The sequence below is a fragment of the Macaca mulatta genome, chromosome 20 (assembly GCF_049350105.2).
Source record: "Macaca mulatta isolate MMU2019108-1 chromosome 20, T2T-MMU8v2.0, whole genome shotgun sequence".
Lineage (NCBI taxonomy): Eukaryota > Metazoa > Chordata > Mammalia > Primates > Cercopithecidae > Macaca > Macaca mulatta.
Window position 1 is genome coordinate 9,766,579 of NC_133425.1, and position 7,521 is coordinate 9,774,099.

The window sequence follows — 7,521 nt, forward strand, 5'->3', positions numbered from 1 at the left end:
TCTCTCTAACAGCCTCTGAAAACAAATGCAAAACCTTTCAAGTTCATTCAAAGTCATTACAGCACTTTCTAGAACTGAATCAATTACCGTAACCTCTGTGGGTGTGTAAAATATGAAATTACCAGCACCCTCACAGAGCCACAGAATTGGTAAATTAGCAAAAATTGATTATGGGAGCTTTGGGAGCAGCCCCTGGTGTATTAAGTGTCTTGATGACAAACAGCAATATATTATTTGTCAGATTTTGCTTGATGAAATTGTCTTGTCCGTTAACGGTGCTTTGCCTCGGTTACTGCTGATTTTACCATCTCAGAAATTGACATGGGGGTTGAGCGTACCATGTTGTGACTCACAAAAACAAGACAATCCAATTGTTCTGATAGAGCCAATAGGTATTTTGTATCAAGATGAGAGTTTGGGCTTTCCAAATGAGCTTACCACGGTTTCTCCTCTCTGGACACCGTGGGTCATACGTAGAGAACAGACTATTATTTAAACACTTTCGATGTGGGAGAGCTGTTTGTGCTTCTCATCACTCCCTTCTCATAATCCATTTCTTACCCTCCTTCCCCCATGTTATCCTATGGATCCACTTTCTGAGCCAGGTTGATTAAGGGCAGGATCACTGTACCCTAAAAGGTCAGTGTCTCCAATCCCAGCACTTTGGGAGGCCAAGGTGGGCAGATCACGAAGTCAGGTGATCAAGACCATCCTGGCCAACACGGTGAAACCCCATCTCTACTGAAAATACAAAAAAAAAAAAAGCTGGGCATGGTGGCACATGCCTGTAGTCCCAGCTACTCTGGAGGCTGAGGCAGGAGAATCACTTGAACCCAGGCCACGGAGGATGCAGTGAGCCAAGATCACGCCACTGCACTCCAGCCTGGGCAACAGAGTGAGACTCTGTCTCAAAAAAAAAAAAAAAAAAAAAGTCTGTGTTCCCCGTGTAGCATTCTTCTAGTTCCTGCTGCTTTCTTGGTTTATGTCTTGATTTGTCTCAAAGCAAAAAGATAAGCTTCAGATTGTCTTTTCTCAGAAAGGAGACAGAAAAACATAGGAATGTGGACAATACCTCCCAGCACTAGCACTCTGAGACCTTATGGGATGTCTATCTGGCTCCAATAATGACCCCACTATATATAGGAACCCCTTCCTCTGCCAACCCAGTCATAGCTGAATGATCCCAGGCATGAGCACCTGGTTGGACCTGGGAAAATCGGATTCCCCACTGGGAATTTGATATTTGGAAGACCAAGAGTTAGAAACTGCATGTCATTGGATCTAATGCACTCCAATGAGAAGCATCATGGATTCTTGAGCTCATGTCCCAGAGCAGACTTGGTTTTTGCCTTTATTGATTCTTGGTTATCCAATACTTTCTGGGGCTCCTTAGTACTAAAGTCCCATCTTCTTTCCCCTTCACCTTCCACCATGATTGTAAGTTTCCTGAGGCCTCCCCAGAAGCAGAAGCTGCTATGCTTCAAAGTCATTACAGTACTTTCTAGAACTGAATCAATTACCATAACCTCTGTGGGTGTGTAAAATATGAAATTACCAGCATCCTCACAGAGCCATAGAATTGGTAAATTAGCAAAAATTGATTGTGGGAGCTTTGGGAGCAGCCCCTGATGTATTAAGTGTCTTGATGACAAACAGCAATATATTATTTGCGAGATTTTACTTGATGAAATTGTCCATTAACAGTGCTTTGCCTCAGTTATTGCTGATTTTGCAATCTCAGAAATTGACATGGGGGTTGAACTTACCATGTTATGACTGACAAAAACAAGACTATCCAATTGTTCTGATATAGCCAATATTTATTTTGTATCATGATCAAGATGAGAGTTCGGGCTTTCACCTTCTGTCCTGATTGTAAGTTTCCTGAGGCCTCCCCAGAAGCAGAAGCTGCTCTGCTTCCTATACAGCCTATACAGCCTGCAGAACTGTGAGACAATTAAACGTCTTCTTTTATAAATTACCCAGTCTCAAGTATTTCTTTATAGCAATGCAAGAGCAGATGGTTACACCCTCCAATCTAGCTACACCAAAATAATGCCCACCCATCCCCTGGTCTACAAGAAAAGTTAACGAGTATGAGTTAAGTTGGTGATTTCTCTCCAACCCATGAACATTTTCCTGCCACCAATACTTTAAACGTTGAACATGAAAACATGCTAAGTGGGCCGGGCACAGTGGCTCATGCCTGTAATCGCAGCACTTTGGAAGACCAAGACAGGTGGATCACCTGAGGTCAGGAGTTCAAGACCAGCCTGGCCAACATGGTGAAACCCTAACTCCACTAAACATACCAAAATTAGCCCAGTATGGTGGTCACACCTGTAGTCCCAGGTACTCCGGAGGTTGAGGCAGGAGAATCACTTGAACTGGAAGTTGGGGGTTGCAGTGAGCCAAGATCACGCCACTGCACTCCATCCAGCCTAGGCAACAGAGTAAAACTATGTCTCAGTAAATAAATAAATAAATATTCCCTCACTGCTCAACTCATGGGCCCTCACAGCTCCTAAGCTCATAAAGCCATGAGATCTTCTCTCCAGGGAAGGGAGACAGCAGGGGAAAGTGGAAAAGCCCCAGCTTTGGTGTCAGGGACACCCAAATTCAAATCCTGCCTCTGCCTGTTAGTGTCTGTGTGCTTTGAGGCTCGTTGTTTATCTGAACCTCAGTCCTGTCTGTGAGATAAGCATAATATGGACAGTTCCCCGTGGGTTTGCTGTGAGCACAAAATAAGATAAAAACTGCAAAGCCCAAACAAATTTCTAGTCTGTAGTAAGATTTTTTTTTAATCATGGAATTTTGCGTGTTTTTGGCCAGACTGCATTGAGACTGTACTCTGCGCCTGTACTAAGCCCCTTCCTTGTGCTGTGTCTTTTTATTGTCACATGGGACCACTGAGGGTGGTAGTTTTGGGCCCCACTTTACAGAAAAGGAAACTATGCTCAGGGAGGTTTAGTAACTTGTCCAAAGCCACACAGCTGCAAACAGCTACTAAATAGCATCTGATTGTAAATCCACACCATGACTCTGTCTCCACCCAATACGGGGTGTGGAGTGTGGGGTCTGTGAGCTATTTGCAAGTTATTATTTCCCCCTCCTCATCACCTAGACTGGGTCTCCAGTTTCCTGATAGTTTGTTCTTGTTTGTTTGTTTGTTTGTTTGTTTTAGACAAGGTCTCCCTGTATTGCCCAGGCTGGAGTGCAGTGGTGTGATAGCTCACTGCAACCTCTGCCTCCCAGGCTCAACTTTATTCTCCCACCTCAGCTTCCTGAGTAGCTGGGATCACAGGCACATGCCACCATGCCCAGCTAAGTTTTGGTAGAGATGGGGTTTCGCTATGTTGCCCAGGCTAGCCTTGAACTCCTGGGCTCAAGTCATCTGCCTGCCTTGGCCTCCCAAAGTGCTAGAACTCATGGTTTAAGCCACCATTCCAGAAACAGTTTCCTGATAGTTTCTGATATGAATTTGTTCACCCAAAATGCATGCGCGCGCGCACACACACACACACACACACACACTTTCTCTTTTGAAGGAATTCACAAGTTCTGATAAAGGAGGAAGATGCATCTCACGTCACCCGCTGCCCCACTCTGCTGCAGAAGACGTAACCTGGCTCATGCACCATGCTGTTCTAGTTAATAGGCATGAACACTCTGCCGCCCCTTCCGACCTGCTCCCCCAAACACAGACAGTTCTCTCAAAGCATCCAATCACACCCTTCCTCAACCTCTCACACCAAGGGGGAGCATCTCCTGGAAGCCAGAGTTGAGGAGGGGGGCATGCTTTCACCAAGAGGAGCGCAACAGGCTTTTGACAGATCAGAGGGAATGACTCTCTCTTTCTCTTCACTCTGTTAACATAATGAGAGAATAACCTGGTATTTAAATCGCAGCCGTGGTGGTAAATCTGCATTGTCAGCCTTCAACATGATCTACAAAATAATTTAAAAATGCATGAACTTTCTTCTTTATAAAGCATGAGGGTGCTAAGTTAACTTCTAAATATTTCATAGCCCAAGGTGAGCTCTTTGCCTTCTGGCCATCACTCACAGAGCACACTCTCTGTGTGTGCTTCTGAAGACAGTCCATTACAGAATGTGCAAATCTGCAAGGTACTCTTGGTAGGGGGGATATTTTGCCTCTGGTCATTTGAATAATGCTATTGTTTGCCATCTTCCTGGAAAATGGCTGCTGCAGGAATCCCTGGCAGACTCTAGATCTTGTCTATTTCATTACAGCTAACACAGGACTATTGACTTTGAAGGTCTTTCCTGCAAAGTGGGAAAGGCACTCTCAGAAGCTTTAGAGAATTGTTTGGAGAAGGGCTTTAGAGAATTGTTTGGAGAAGACAGCAAAATCCTCAGCATCTTGGTTACCTGGAAGAGACTGCAGCTGGCTAGGGTGAGAAGCAAGGATGACCAAAAATCCTCCATCAATATGGGAAGAGAACAGCTAGATTTGGATGAAGGTTATTTCTCTCTTATCGCTAGCTTTCCACTCAAGGCTAGGATTATGTGTGCATCCCTGTAGCTAAAAGTTGAATACGTCTATTCCCAAATGATTCTGACCAGGACTCCCCAAAGCCATCTGAGACTGTTGGCCTTGAGTCAGAGCTCTCTCACGTGCAGTTAACCCATTAGTGGAATTGGCTCCTCCTTGTTTCTGGAAGTAGCAAAGTGGCGGGTGGATAACTAGCAGGGACATTTGTTGAAGAGAATCGAATGTCACACAGAGAAGTACACAGGGAGTGTTTCTATGACTGTGGTCCTCAGATCAGCAGCATCAGTGTCATGTGGGTTGTTTGTTCAAATGTTGATTCCCAGGTCCCCCTTCGGATGAACTGAATTGGAATAGGTAGGCAGAGGCACCCAGGAACCTACATTGATTATTAGCTTCATTGGTGTTTCTCATGCACACTAAAAGTTGAGAACCACTGGGCTTACTAGTACTTCTGAATCCTAGCTGAACACTGGAATTCTTAAAAGAAAACGTAAAAAAAAAAAAAAAAAAAAAGTCCTGATGTCTCAAGTCGCACCCCTAGAAATTCTGATTTCATTGACAGTGTTTCTCGGGCATGGAGAGGGTTTTCAAATCTCCCCTAGGTGATTCTGAGGTGCAGCCAAGGTTGACCACCACTAAGCTAGAATAATTTTAGGCTCTTGGATTTCTATGTATTAGTATTTGCACTCAACCTGAAATTCTCTAAGTGATGGAATGCGCACCACTTCACTAGGTACTTCCTTCTTTGACTGATGGTTCTAATTGCAAAACCTCATTTTTTCAACTGAACTGAAATTTTACTCCATACCAATGCTATTTCCTGGTCCCAGTTGCCTTGAGATCAAGTCATCCCAATTAATAAACTGTACAGTTGAAATTTGCATTAGCTTTTTCCTGCCACACCCTTTCTTCACCTCCAGTTTCTCATCTCCTTCCCACCCTCTCATCTCACCTGATAGCCAGTGCCCTAATCTCTCTGCCTCCATGAAAACCCACTCTCAGTAAAGTATCTTAGATAAGTCGATTGCTCACTGGCATGATGGAGTCAACTGAGGGGCTGAGTATTGCAGAGACCTGGCTCCACTTGGATCTATCCCTGTGGGACCTTGGACATGACCTTTCACTCTCTGGGTCTCAGGGTTCCCATCTCTAGAGCTAGTGGGACTAGTCTAGATTAGTTCTTAAAACTCTTTCAGCTCCCATAATCTAATCTGGGAAGGACTAGACTGGGAAGCATAGGAGTAATAGCTAATGTAGCCAATGGAAAGAGAATGAGAGAGAGGAAAGAAAGGAAGGAGACAGGGAAGGAGAGAGAAAGGAGGACAGCGAGGGAGAGAGGGAGGAGGGAAAGAAAGCAGGAAGGAAGGAAGAAGGAAAGGTGGGAGGGATGAAGGAAGGGAGGGGAATGTAGTTAACCAATAAAGGAGGATGGGAGGGAGGGAGGGAGAGAATTGGGATTGGGGAGGAAGCTTGGAAAAGAAGGAGGGGCCGGGCATGGTGGGTCACGCCTATAATCCCAGCACTTTGGCAGGCCGAGTCAGATGGATTGCTTGAAGCTGGGAGTTCGAGACCAACCTGGTCAACATAGAGAAATCCCCATCTCTACTAAAAATGCAAATATTAGCAGGGTGTGGTGGCATACGCCTATCATCCCAGCTACTCAGGAGGCTGAGGCAGGAGAATGGCTTGAACTGGGAGGTGGAGCTTGCAGTGAGCCGAGATCGCGCCACTGCACTGCAGCCTGGGCAGCAGAGCGAGACTCTGTCTCAAAAGAAAAGGACGGAGGGAAGAAGGAAGGCGGGGAGGGAGGAGTGAGGAAGGAAGGGAGGCCCACTGCAGCCTTTTGAAAACTTTCTAATGCATTAAGCAAAATATTTTGAAAATGTAGACAAAAACACTACTCTTTATATAGTTACTTATTACACAGTGCTAGTGTGCTGTTTGAATCACAAATTGCATGCTAATGGCCTAATTCATAAACCATTGACATTCTTTATGAGTCCTTAGCATTCAGAAATGAAGAATTTCTGTTCAAAATATAATTTGCATTGCAAAATTCCATAATTTAGTTTCTCATATTCATTAATGCCTAAAACCACAACACATAACTTATCCCATTCCAACCCCCTCCTTGGGACACTGGAAAAAGAAGTGTTTCAGCTGGGAAATCAAGTGCTGCTTTTTATGGCCACGTTTGAAACTGCTGTAAGAGTTATCACAAGGGAAGCCATGTTGGTTTTCCTCAAGGAGTGGGCACTGAAGGATTCTGCCACAACAAGATAACAGAGATAGAAGGGCCTCTTGCACTCATGCAGAAGTTTATTTAACCTTCCCAGTCTCAGGAACTCCATCTGAGACCAAAGTTCCTGCTGAAAGAGATGTGTGATTTTTGGTGCACTCATCCATAGAAAACTCATGAAGTGACCAGTGTAACAATCAAGGTAACCATTGAATAATTCATGGGGCACCCAGTTGAATAGTCTGTGGAATCCTCAACGAAATGACCAATGTAACAGTCAACGGAATAGTCCATGGAAAAGTTGAATAGTCTGTGAAGCACTCAGAGGGACTGTCAATCGGATATTTAATGGAAAGGGCTGTAGAATTCTTTGTGAACTAGAAATGAGGAACATTCTCTTGGCAGATACCTCTATTATGAAATAGGGAACCTACCTCATGTAGATGAGAAGTAAAGTTGAATTCATAGCAGCTCTAGCTGTTTTTGTGTCCCAATATAAGTGAGGCACTGAAAATCTGTTGGAAGAAAGAATGGAGAGGTGGATTGCTTATGGAAGAGCCAGTGGGAATGCTTACCTGGCTCAGGTGCCCCTAGTAAGGTCTTTTGTGGTACTACCTGGGGTTCAGCTCCAATACACCAATCTTGATTTGATGGGTTTTAATTAGAATGTGCTAGTATAAATTTTTCTTTTGAAACAATGCGTAGGCTGCTCAGAACCCAGATCCTAGTGTTGAGACAATAAAATTGAAGGAATATAACTCCTGGAG